The sequence below is a fragment of the Protopterus annectens genome, chromosome 11.part0 (genome assembly GCF_019279795.1).
Source record: "Protopterus annectens isolate FY-2018-M chromosome 11.part0, PAN1.0, whole genome shotgun sequence".
In the NCBI taxonomy this organism is placed as follows: domain Eukaryota; kingdom Metazoa; phylum Chordata; order Ceratodontiformes; family Protopteridae; genus Protopterus; species Protopterus annectens.
Window position 1 is genome coordinate 1,028,518,286 of NC_056745.1, and position 14,264 is coordinate 1,028,532,549.

The following is a 14,264-nucleotide window of genomic DNA, read 5'->3' on the forward strand; positions in this document are numbered from 1 at the left end:
CTTGATGCCTCATATTTAAAACTGCTGTCCCTTATTCAAATGTATATTCTATACCCCTGTAATAATTTCAATTAGCATGGTTTGCATAGTTATATTTTTCTTGATATAACCCCAAGATAATTGTTGATAAATCTGCTACATGTTGTAAATATCAGTGTCATAAACCTGAATATGTATTTTTTGCATGTATGCACATTTCTCTGCAGCTCTGTGCTTTTGCTTAGCTCATTAATTAGTGATGCACTGGATATTAAAATACTGTTGCCACTCTGCAAATATAGTATATATGGATTTTGACAGATGTTGCTTAAGTGCTATTGACAAGTGCCCTTTTCTTCATTGTCGTACATCCTCCTGTATAACTTTTGTACCTAGTCATTCCTTTATATGAAGAAATTGCATTGATACCGTAAATTTTATGTACCAAAGCTTATATGAATGAAGCTTCTTCTCAGACCAAGAGTGCACAGCAAATGAACTTGACTCAGTTAAACCTCCTGGTAAACAAGCAAAAATAAATAAAACAAAGAAAGGAAAAATGTTGAACTAAGCTGCTAAGGCTTATTTAAAGTTTACTACCTTTTTGTTCTTTCATGGTCAAATTTTTACCCTGTAATCTCAATGCAGCAAAAGTTTATTCATTCAGGTTGGAAATCAGGGGACAACATGGGCAAGGATTTTGAGCAATAATGGACCAAGGAAAATATGCCTCTGTACTAGTAAAGACTTTGGGTTTGCTATTTTAGTTATTCAAACTTGTTTTTATGTTTTGTCCTCTCTATGCCCTGGCTCTGTAGCTGTACATCTCCAGGATAAGTATAACATCTCTGCTTTCTTCCTCCTCTTCTACCATACCTCTGCTCTCCTCTCTTGTGTTACCAGCTATCACTGTGGCTTTACCCATTACACTTCCTACCTATGCCTCTCAACACTTTTACCACTAATTTCATTTATATCTCATAATTAAATCAACTTTTTGCTTTCCACCCTTTATAAATAACTCGGTACTTGTATTGTGACATCTATCCTACTTCATTTTTATTTAACTCTCTCTGCATAGAGTATAATTATAGATTCATATGCATCACAGGAAATTTCTAGCCTAATGGCTGAAAAGCCCTTTCAACTCTAGCTACTATAATCCGATTTTACCCAATATATGGCCTCAGGGGCAAGAGTTTGGCATGGATTTGTGCCTATGACTTGAATATCTTATAGATTGCCCCTGTCCATAAGGGACAAAGGCACTACCCAGGTATGAATTTGTGATTCCCTATCCATTGATCCAAATTATGTTTGAAGAGGGATTTGCTTAATGTGAATAGGAAGCCTGTTCCAAAAAAAGGGCAATCTCTTGGACACATATCTATCTTTCCAGCATGTTTTGTTTGATTTGCTGACTAAGTTTAGATCCCTAGATCAGGGGACCTTCATGCTATTTGACTTGCATATGTGTAGTGGCTCTATCGGGGTTGGATTTGTGAGTGCCTTGTAGGTTAGGCATAGGTCACCCCTTAATAGTTGGTAGGAAAGAGAGTATAGAGATAGAGCTTTTAGTCTATACACATAGGACATGCTATTTATACCCTGTATTTTCTTTGCAAGGAACCTCTGTGGTTGCTCCAGCTGCTGTAAGTGCTTAGTCAAGTACATGCCAAATGGCACATTATACTTGGCTGAGAAGAGCAGGAGTATAATTTCCTTGGATCTGGATTCCATACCCTTACTTATATGTTGTGCCAAATAGAAGGACTTCCTGACCATTGTGGACAAATTGAGGTCAGAGTTAACGCTACTTACTATCTGAGTCTATGCTTAGGGGTGTGCTATTGATGTTGTACTTTGCAGGGGTATTTGACTTCCCAAAGGGTATGATAATGCATTTTTTCACATTTAGTTTTATGCCATGGTTGTCTGATCTAGACCCTCCTGAAGGATATCTACATCACTGGGGGATTTAATGATTATCCCCAACTTGCAGTTTTTGGCAAACTTTGTCATCCAGAGGCCTTCCACATTAATCTTCACTTCAGAGAAATATATTCCAAATAGGAGTGGTCTCATCACTGAGACCTGTTGCACACCACTGGCAGCTAGCCTCTTCCTGGATCTGGATTCATCTACTTTATCCATGTGTCCTCTCCGTGAGCCAATTATCTATCTGGTGACTTAGGTATTTATGACCAGTTTTGAGAGTTTATTTATAATACCTGATTGTAAAACAATAAGTGAGAAGGTCATTAAAAACCAATCAGTAAAAACAAAATGAAAACTCCAGCAAAGCTAGAACTTCCACTGAGTGACCTCCCAAACCTCTTTTGTCAGAGGCCAATGAGATATATGCAAATGACCCCTATGAACATCAGGTGTTTCAGCTAATTGGCAATTCTGAATGTCCATGACTTGTTTTGTTGTTTTAATGGACAATTTCAGGCCAATAAAGCCAAACCCCATTAGCTGTGGATATGCATATTTTGGCCTTGTTATGACTTCATCAACACAGCACAAGCAGAGTAACTAAGTATAAGAAACACAGGGCTGTTATACCCAGCTGATGTCCATTATCATTAGGGTCACTGCAAAAATATCCCAAACAACAAACTAAAACAATAAGTGAGAAGGTCACTGAAAAAACAATCAGTAAAAACAAAATGAAAACTCCAGCAACACTAGCACTTCCATTGAGTGACCTCCCAAACCTCTTGTGTTAGAGGCCCATGGGATATATGCAAATGACCCCTATGAACATCAGTGTTTCAGCTAATTGGCGATTCTGAATGCCCATGAATTATTTCATCATTTTAATGGACAGTTTCAGGCCAATAAAGCCAAACCCCACTAGCTGTGGATATGCACATTTCGGCCTTGTTATGACCTCGTCAGCACAGCACAAGCAGAGTAACAATTTCAGGCCAATAAAGCCAAACCCCACTAGCTGTTGATATGCATATTTCAGCCTTCGGTCACTCAGTAGAAGCTATAGCTTTCCCAGAGTTTTCATTTTGTTTTTACTGATTGGTCTTTCAGTGACCTTTTCACTTATTATTTTAGTTTGTTGTTTGGGATATTTTTGCAGAGACCCTAATGATAATGGACATCAGCTGGGTATAACAACCCTGTGTTTCTTATGCTTAGTCATGCTGCTTGTGCTGTGCTGACGAGGTCATAACAAGGCTGAAATATGCACATCCACAGCTAGTGGGTTTGGCTTTATTGGCCTAAAATTGTCCATTAAAACGACGAAACAAGTCATGGGCATTCAGAATCGCCAATTAGCTGAAACACCTGATGTTCATAGGGGTCATTTGCATATATCCCATGGGCCTCTGACACAAGAGGTTTGGGAGGTCACTCAGTGAAAATAATACATGATTGTGGAATTGTGTCAAATGCCTTGGCCAGGTGAAGGTAGGTGGCATTTCTGTTTTACCTTCACCCATAGCCTTAATGACTTTTTCAAAGAAATCTGCCTGATTTGGTAGGCATGATCTGCTCTTACAAAGCCGAATTAGGTCTGGTCTAATGTTTTGAGGTTTCCTATGTCATTATTTATTAGGTCCATGATTATTCATTCCATGGGCTTACATATAAGACTTATCAAACTTATGGGTCTGTAATTTCCTGTGTCAGTAGACAGTCCCCATTTATGCAGAGGGATGACTGCTGCTGTCCTCCACTCTGTCAGGATAAAGTCAGTCCAGAGGCTGCAGTTAAATAGACATCCTAATGGGCCTGGTAAGTCCCAATTTAAGCTATTTAAGGGGCAACCTGGTATGCTGTCAGGCCCCAGTGAAGCCGTGTTTTTAGCTTTAGATAGTTCAGTGGCAACCTGTTCTTTCATGATAACTGGTGGTGGAGTGGTGGAGGGTATTTCTTTGGGGAGAACTGGGGGTGATGGGGAGGGAAAATTTGAGCTGAATTTGTCAGACAACAGATTTGCAATATCTCCTGGCTGAGTATAGCTGATGCCATCAACAGCTAATTCTGCACATTGTAGGGTGTTGCCCTTAAGACTGTGGACATATCTGAAAAATGTCTTATGGTTATCCTTAGCTTTAGATGTCACTTTTACTTCAAAGTCTGGTTTCAGAGAATTGACTTGTTCCCTGTTTCACTTGTTTAGACAAACAAGGGATGTTTTGCTCTTTTGTGCACATTCCTTCTTACTTCTTGACAGGATTTTCTTTCTTTTGTTTTACAACCTATTAATACCAGGGGTCCACCAGGGTGGCTTGTTTTTGTGGTTTGACCTGGGTTTATTTCAGTCTGATACTGCATTTGTTTATATGGTCATACTGGACTTTTATGTATGCCTCTGCATAAGTTTCTGTGTTTACTGGATTTGGAGTAGCTTGGAAGCTAGCTATGCCATCCCTTAATAGTGGATAATTTAATGTACAGAAGTTCTTAAAGTTTTTGGGGTTAGGTGGGGGTCTAGTTTTACCTTTATTTCAAGGGACACCGCTTTGTGGTCTGATCTTACCAGTGAAGACATCACACTAGGGGGTGCAGCACTCTCCCATATTTGGGAGTACCAGATCTATGATATTTTTCCCCTAGTGGGAGTGCAGACAAGCTTTTCCATGGCATTTGAATTTACAAAATCAAAACATTCTTTGGGCCTGCAATGTTAGTGGTTGTGTATGCTTCCAAATGAATGAAGGGATAGTTAAAATCAGCCATGAGTATGATATTGGGCTGGATGCTGAGTATTTCTTGTAACCTCAGATGAGTATAAGAAGATTTACTACTGTATGTATAGTTACGATTTTATCTATTTTGACATTGTAAAATTTATTTTAGTTGTATTTTGCTCGCATTGTTGACATTATATAACTTAAAAGATTTTGTTTGCAATGCAGGTACTGGAGCTGTCCTCTCTGGATCGTAGCTGAAAACGGACCTTTGTGCCAGACTTCTCTGGTCAATAAATGTAAAATAAATAAATATGCACATGCTATTCTATAAGATAATGAAAATGTTGATTTTTTTAGAACTTCTGTTTACCTGAGTACCAAAACCAATTGAACAGAACAGTGGGATACTCAACCACAAACAGAATCTATCCTGATTGCAACCTTGTAATTGCCCACAACATTTTATTTATTGGTGTCTGGCTTGTATAAATGTTATACTTCATAAAATATTACAAAATTAATAAGTCATTCCCTGTGGAAATATAACCTTATGGAGTCAGCTTGTATGCTAACACCACTAGTGTTAGGCTTGTGAACAGCAAGGCATATTTAGTAAAATATCATCAGATTATATGATGTTGAAGAGCCATGCTGCTTCCTCAAACGCTGAGTCACTTATGGATCCTTTATTTGAACTGATGTGAATTATTGTAAAATAACCAAGCAACAGTGTCCATACAAGCTACCAGCTTTTTTATTCACACCACAGTTGCATTTAAAATCATAGCATCAGTGTTGACATAAAAATTTATAACATTTTTTTTGTTTTTGTTAATGTAAATAGATCAATGAAAATAAAACTTCTGTTGTAGAGAAGATTAAAGTTGTCCCATCATCTCTCACTTGAATCACTTCTATAAAGCTGATGAGATGAAAACTGTAATAAACTGAGAAAATAGGGTTTGTATTAAATCAGCAAACACTTAAAATAGCGAACGCTGATTTATCAACCCCATGTAAGCGAAAGCTTACAATGCCGAACACTTAGAACAGCAATTTTTTTCCAAGGGAAAAAAATCACTGTTCCACAACAGAAAAAAAAAAACTTTAAAACATTACATAAAGTGGGGAGCTTCACCCACCCATCCCCTCTCACTTAAATATACCAACTCGGAGATCACACTACAGTGACGAAAATGGCAAAATAACAAAGGCGACCAAGCGATTTCTTTCCCAGGGAAAGAAATCCCTTATATGCCGTTTCGGTATTTTGCCATTTCGTGCTTTCAATTTCGATCAAGACGCATTTAAAAGAATGCATCTTCGATCATATAATAGGAATCTGAGAAAATATTACTAGCTTTTTTCAAAGAGAAACTGTATGAAAAGTGAACTCATATTTAAAAAAATGTTGAATAATTGTTTAAAAGATAAAAGTAAAAGAAGCTGTAATGTACTTGCCTTTTACAAATGCAATATATGGCATAAATGTGTAAAATGATATATAATTGCATTTGCCACTCAGCATCTGTGTTACAGTTTAAAGGTGAAAGTAAAATTAACTTCATACAATGCATGTACTGTTGAACAGTTTAAATCTGCTTGGAGGTGATTTAGGTGACTTGATGACGCCTTACTGGGAAAGTAAATTGTTGAAATATTCCCTCTTCCTCCTTCAGGATAGAGGTGTGGAAATGGGAAGTCACAGTATAAAATTCAAACTGAAGCCACACAAAATATTCTTTGGGAACTTTCTATAAGTAGACACATTCCTGGGAATTCAGAAAAAAACACCACAAGTTGTGAAAGCTATGGCCAAAAGGAACTGCTCCTATGATGCAGGAAAAAGCAATTCAAAGACATGTTAGTTGCAGTGAGGAAAGACCTACTTACTAGCTTATTTGCATGTCTCTAAATTGCCCATAAGTGTCGCAAGTACAAGTCAGCATTTTCCTGTGGTAGCCCCCACTGGTGGACCATGTATCACATTGATTCAGGCATCGCATCTTATTCATCCTCCCTCGTACATGCATGTACATACACATACACATGCACACCCGCACACACACAAACACACACACACATACTACACACACACAACAACATACATCTACTTGCAGCTGGGTTATCAGAATGTCCTTTGTGTATCCACTTTGTTTCTGCCCTCATAAATCATGGGTCCTAACAGTCACACAATAGTGCCAGACATTAGAATTTCATTCTTGTTATGGTTGCAAAACTGCATTGTGATGCTGGACATGTTTCTCTATTAACTTTCCTATGTGGGTCAAGGTAGTAATTTAAAAAATTCTCCCTGGTGTCATCTAGTGTTTATCTCAGCTTTGCCCTGCAGCCTTTTTCCACATGGACACACCTCAATCTCTCTCTCTACTATCCTTGATTTTACAGAATGCTGCTGCTGTTTCCTCTTATACATGCCCAGTCCCTTGTAACTCACAGACCTCTGCAATCCAAGATGGATTCACCACTAGGTGACCAAGGCAGTCACCTAGGGCCCACTGGCTGGGAGGGGTCCTGCTTGCCGAGGAATGGTCATATTTACTTTTACCAAGGATATTTACTTTTTAAGTACAAAAAAGTAAGAGCATTTGTTTTTAAATGTGTTCTTCTTTAAGAATGCCTTTTGCATCTGGTTGCATGCATCATCGCACAGACCTCCTGTTCTTCCCTTCTGTGTGTGCGAAATTTAAATACAGACGTTACATTTGCTGCTGCTTCTTTGAAGATCCTGGACAGAACAGATTCTAGTTGCTGGCTTCCTCCATGAACACAAACGCACTCCTGAACAGGACAGATACTTCTTATACAGCAGCAAGTAACGGGGTTATGCGTGTATGCGTGCATGTGTGCATGCATGTGTGTGTCACGTATGTGTGCGTTTGTGTGCGTGTGTGCGTGTGCACATGTGCACGTTTGCGTGTGTGTCTGTCTGTGTATTCATGTGTCAAGATGGGGAGTCTGTGCCTGCAAGTGCTCTGCTTGGTCCCATCTCTGCTATGTAGTACAGGATGGTAGGCACAAAGCTGAGTAGTTATTTCCATTGTTCAGTTCAGTGATTCCTAGTCATGCTAAGTTTATTTAGTGACATGGAATTTGTGTTTATTTATAAATTGCATTATTTCAGAGAAATGTAAATTGTTGTATGTTTGTAAAGTGATTTGCACTTCTGTAAAGCTCATTGTCAATCCCAGACTTATTGTACACCCCTTGATTTTATTGTTGCTCGACATATTTTTGTCCTGCTCTTTAGTAATTGGTTTGTCTTGTTGTGGAAGTAAACTTTATTAAAAGGTAACATTCAAATATATTTTTAAAAAAAAAAAAAAAAAAAAAAAAAAAAAAAAAGAAAAAAAAAAAAAAAAAAAAAAAAAAAAAAAAAAAAAAAAAAAAAAAAAAAAAAAAAAAAAAAAAAAAAAAAAAAAAAAAAAAAAAAAAAAAAAAAAAAAAAAAAAAAAAAAAAAAAAAAAAAAAAAAAAAAAAAAAAAAAAAAAAAAAAAAAAAAAAAAAAAAAAAAAAAAAAAAAAAAAAAAAAAAAAAAAAAAAAAAAAAAAAAAAAAAAAAAAAAAAAAAAAAAAAAAAAAAAAAAAAAAAAAAAAAAAAAAAAAAAAAAAAAAAAAAAAAAAAAAAAAAAAAAAAAAAAAAAAAAAAAAAAAAAAAAAAAAAAAAAAAAAAAAAAAAAAAAAAAAAAAAAAAAAAAAAAAAAAAAAAAAAAAAAAAAAAAAAAAAAAAAAAAAAAAAAAAAAAAAAAAAAAAAAAAAAAAAAAAAAAAAAAAAAAAAAAAAAAAAAAAAAAAAAAAAAAAAAAAAAAAAAAAAAAAAAAAAAAAAAAAAAAAAAAAAAAAAAAAAAAAAAAAAAAAAAAAAAAAAAAAAAAAAAAAAAAAAAAAAAAAAAAAAAAAAAAAAAAAAAAAAAAAAAAAAAAAAAAAAAAAAAAAAAAAAAAAAAAAAAAAAAAAAAAAAAAAAAAAAAAAAAAAAAAAAAAAAAAAAAAAAAAAAAAAAAAAAAAAAAAAAAAAAAAAAAAAAAAAAAAAAAAAAAAAAAAAAAAAAAAAAAAAAAAAAAAAAAAAAAAAAGGGGGGGGGGGGGGGGGGGGGGGGGGGGGGGGGGGGGGGGGGGGGGGGGGGGGGGGGGGGGGGGGGGGGGGGGGGGGGGGGGGGGGGGGGGGGGGGGGGGGGGGGGGGGGGGGGGGGGGGGGGGGGGGGGGGGGGGGGGGGGGGGGGGGGGGGGGGGGGGGGGGGGGGGGGGGGGGGGGGGGGGGGGGGGGGGGGGGGGGGGGGGGGGGGGGGGGGGGGGGGGGGGGGGGGGGGGGGGGGGGGGGGGGGGGGGGGGGGGGGGGGGGGGGGGGGGGGGGGGGGGGGGGGGGGGGGGGGGGGGGGGGGGGGGGGGGGGGGGGGGGGGGGGGGGGGGGGGGGGGGGGGGGGGGGGGGGGGGGGGGGGGGGGGGGGGGGGGGTTTTGAAATTGGGGGTGAGGGGAGGGTTCTGTAGTTTTATTTAAGAGGCTGCGCAGATTGAAATTGGTAAAATTTAGGTCTGTGTTAGAGGTTTTTGGGAAAGGGGGTAGGGATGGGAGTGTGAAGTAGATTGGATAGAATGAACTTGGGAGGGCTGGGTGGAGGAGTGTTGGCAGGGTGCTAAGTTATTTCTTGGACCTGGGTTAGGATGGATGTCCACCTGAAGTTTAACTTGTGTTAAGGAGTGTAGTAGGAGATTTCATAGTTTGTTAATTAACTTAGTATATTTTGTAGTATGGGGGTTGGGATGATGTGTTTGAATGTGGTTGAAGGGTGTGAGGAGAGAAGTAGAGATATAAAGTTGTGGGCTGGTAGCAGTATAAGTGTGGGAGTGACAGTGATGGGAGGGCAGTGGGAGAGTTGGAGAGTGGTAGTGTTTGGTGAGGTATGTATGGAGAGAGGTGGAGTTTTAGGTGGAGTAGAGAAAGTACAACAGGAGCATGTAGGCTAAGGAGTAGTAGCGATGCATCATTGGAAGATATGTTCCAGATTTTACATAAACAGTTGTTAGGAGAGGGCAAAGAGTGGGTCTGAAGGTGTATGGATGTGAATAAGCAGTGCAGTGAGTGCAGAATGGGGAGTTGGGATACATGATAGTGTAGCTAGATATGGATAGGTTGAGGGAATGGTGGGAATGGTTTGGACAGGTATATATCTAATGAAAGTGGGGGTAGGGTAAGGGAGTGGATTGAGACTGAGCACAGCAAGGGTGAATGGAGTGAGTTGGCCCAGTAGGAGAATGCAAGGGAAGTCGAGAAAAGAAATCAGTGAGCTAGAATTGCATACAGATAAATTCCTAAGGCTATGGTATGGCTGATGGACTTAAATGAAATTCAACTGAGTAGGCTTGCAAATGTGCAAAAGGAAGAAAAGGAAGGTATGACCATGTATAGGTACAAGGGTTGGTGTCCCTGCACCCAGAAAATAAAAACTAAGGTGCCGAGCGTTATGCAGGTAGGAGCAGCTTTAAATTCAGGGGCAGAGAAATCGAGGAACACTGTACTAGCCAGGAGAACATTTTCCCAACTATTATTCACTTATGCCTAGAAACTAGAATGCTAATAAATAGTGGGCTATGGTTTTTGCCACTCACTACAGTGCAGGGGATGTAATGGCTTTGGAATAGTTTTTCATGTTAAAATACTGCCACCTTGTGGTCAGAAGGGGGAAAATTAGCCAGATAGTTGTAAAAAAGATGGGGGAGCATTCCCAGGGTGTTCCATTGCAAGTGCAAGCCACTAAGTATCAAGCAGACTGTACTTTACAAGTAGGTAGAACAGTTGGCAAACACCTATGCTATTGCTTAACAAAGGAGATCCTTTTGGTCTTGTGGGTTTCACAAAGGTCCCCAGTGCACAGTCCAGTTGAAGGCAGAGTGATAGTTTATGGAGGGGTATGCAAGAAGCAAGTAGCATACAGGTGGACAGCTGGCTGTAAAGAAAAAAGAATACAAGTTGCTTAATGTGTGAGTAATATATAAACACAAAAGAAAAACAGATAGCAGAATACTGGGAGGCAAGAGGGAAGGGAAGAGGATGGGAAGAGGCTGAGAATCACAAGGAGATGCTGAAAAACCAAAGTAGAAAGTGAGGGACAGCAGGAATTATGAGTGTGGATAGATTAGAAATAGTAAGACAGTGGATAGATTAGAGGCAGTAGGAGTAGCAGTCGATAAGCTGGAAAGGAAATATATTAGGATGTAGGTGTAAAGAGGTAAAAAAACTGTCTATGAGTGCACAAGAAACATGAAAACTATCTATTGTATTTGAAGGAACAGTGCCTAGTGTACAGTTAAAATGGTCTCAGGTGCCTATGCCTTTGAATTATAAAACCACAGAATGAGTGCACTAAAAACACATTAAAAAGTTGTTGTGTCTTTCGGCTTATGCCTTGAAATTATAAACCACTGATAGACCGTAAACCTTATGCTTAAGATGAACAACACACAACTATGTTACAACAGTGGGTGCAGTAGAAACATTTCACAACTGGTTATATTTCAGATCACATTGTAACGGAGATGCAGTTGAGCAGTCAATATGAGGCAGCCAAGGACTGCAGTACAACCATTTAGCAACTGGTAAAATGTACAAAAGAAATTATCGGCAATGCAAGGTCTGTAATTAATACATACAATAAGACTGCCAGAGACTGCAGCAGAAGCGTTAACAGTAAAAAAATCACTCAATATAGTTCATATAGTTACAAAGTATGAGCAAACTGTTACTGAAAAACGAACTTACTGGCTAGAATGCAATGCCGGGTTACTGGAAAATGCAGTGGGCAATTTGAAAATGGCGCAAGACCTAGGGAAGCCCTATTTGTAAATTCCTATAGGAAAGGGAGGGGAAAACAGCCTTGTGAGTGATAGAGTAGGGTGGGGTAGGTGGTCAGGACTGAAGAAGTGGGGAAGGGCCAGGTATGGGGATATGAACAAGAAGTACCACCCAAACTCAGCAGGAGGATGCAAGGGACGTCAAGAAAAACAATCAGTGAGCTAGAATTGCATAAAGGTAAGTTCCTAAGGCTGTGGTATGGCTGACAGACTTAAATGAAATTCAGTTGAGTTGGCTTGCAAATGTACAAAAGGAAGAAAAGGAGGGTATGACCATGTATAGGTATGAGGGTTGGTGTTCCTGCACCAAGAAAAGAAAAACTAAGGTGCTGAGCGTTATGCAGGTAGCCACAGCCTTAAATTCAGGGACAGGGAAATTGAGAAACACTGTACTAGCCAGGAGAACCTTTTCCCAACTGTTATTCACTTATGCCTAGAAACTAGAATGCTAATAAATAGTGGGCTATGGTGTTTGCCGATCACTATGGTGCAGGGGATGTAATGGGGTTGGAATATTCTGTCTATACCTTAAAAGATCTGTTATTGTGCATGTACCTGAATAACCCAGAAGGCAGCATGGCATTTGTAAAATGAAATACATGGGCAAGCCTTTTAATAATTTAACCTTGGATACAGGTTATGATAGCAGTGTCTAAACTGTTTGTATTCATAATTCTGTTTATTATCAGCCAGTCTTTTGCTGCAGCTTTCACTTCTTAACCACTGTTTTACCATTGATGTGGTACATGTCATTCATACAGGAGGCTGTGGATTTTTCCCACCCCAGGTATTGTCAAGTGCATACCTCTCAACTGCCTCTGATTTTGACTCAAATTTTAGCGCTGTCCCTCTTAATCCTTCCTAAAACTTGTGACTTTTGGAGAAAAGCTGGAAATTGTAATTTATATATAATGACAATAGTTAGAGTAATAGACTTCTTTTATTTCAGAAACTGTATATTAATTAACATTGTCTTATTCTGTCAATGTCTGAAGTTAACTGTGCTAATATTTTAAAAGTGTCCCTCATTATTTTTGGATTTGTCCCTGACTGGTAGAGAGTGAGAGATAGTGCATTTTACAGGAACTGAGTGTCAAGTGCATTTTTCAAGGAATTATGAGCTTCAAGGGAAGAAAAGTTTACTGTTGCTCATGCTAAATCTGCTTACAGCATGCAATTGTTTAGCAAATGGTATAATTATTATGCTAAAGAAATTAAGAGCATTGTTTGTAGCACAACAGGTAGTTAGCTTTCTTTGGATGTAGAAGGCTGTGGGTTCTACTCCCCCAGCATGTAAATGAATTACTGATACTGGGTTGTACTTTAAGGTGGGGATGCTACAGTCCTGATTATGTCCTCATTTGGATTAGATACCTAGCAACTGTGAACCTGTTGTTTGAAATCCATTCCCTATTGAAATTTCACTAACTTACCAGCTTTTTTTAATGTGACTTAGGCACTTTATACTTCAAGGACAGCAGGCACTGAATTTGTAGATGAAACACTGAAGTATAAAGTTGTTTGCTAGCAGCAACCTTTTCATTAGTCACAGACCTGTTTAATGTGGAATTATTTAGATAACTTTTACTTCTGCAGAAATTCTGCAGACATCCACCAGGATTCAGCAAGCTCTGCACAATGTGGTTGGGAGGCTGGCCTAATGGTTAAGGTGTCTGCCTTACACACACTAGGTGCAGGGTTTGAGTCTCACAAGGGAAAATTGGCTAGGCTTAAAATGGCTCGCAAGGGCAGTTAGCCTAGTACTAACCTATGGAACTGCAAGAATAGTGCAGGAGCTTCAGGAGGCAATATGGCCGCCATGAGATCCAGTAAAAAGCTCCCTAGATGTGCAAGAGCACAACTGCACTATTTATGCATGGACACGGCTCCTGTATGCTAATTACCACATTTGCAGGTGAAAACCATGCAAATGAGGTGAATTAGCAATCCAGAAAGCTGGCAGCCATCTGTGCAGGATTAGTGTAACCTGCAGAAATGTACTCAGTTAGTAACCGAGTGCATTTCTGCAAACTACAAAACGGAGCCATGACAGATCCAAATAAAGGTTGTATATAATGTGGAAAGCATGCCTATGGCCATTGGCATGGAAATGTTGCAAAATAAAATAACTTTTTTTTTTTTTTTGGCTGATTTTGGCTGTTTAAGCATAGGTCAGTGGTGCGCAAAAGGGATCGGCCAGAAAATAGAAGTAAAACTCTGAAAAAGCTTTTTTTGCAAAATCACAATTTTGCCATTATAGTCAATGGCAGGCAGAAGACAACAAGGCCAGTCAGTAGTGGTTGCTAAGGGTGAAGGCTCAGTATCAGACTTGTAACTAGGCATTAGCAGCCAATTCTATGCAAATGAGGGGAATGATACTGAATCACAGTTTTCTCCTCATGGCTAGCCTGCACCCAACTGTGTAGCAGCAGGAAAACCATGGTGCAAGGCTAAGAGTTACCTGACATCATAGAGGAATGTGTCAGACATACTGTGAGCTTATTGGAGCTCTGTGGCTCGGGCTTATCCTTAGTTTAGCAGAGCTAAGGAAAGGGGTTTGTCTGAAGCTACCAAGTACACTTTACATTGCCTAAATGTGTGTGCGCTCCGCGCACTGGGTTTTAAACAAAAAAAAAGTAAACCAGGAAATAACAGCTCCGTGCACTTCTGAGCACTGTGTTTGCTTGGCGTGCATCGGGGCTTAAACAGGAAAGCAATGGGAAGGGAAAACAGTAGTAGGAAGGTAATCAAGTTGAACTAGCA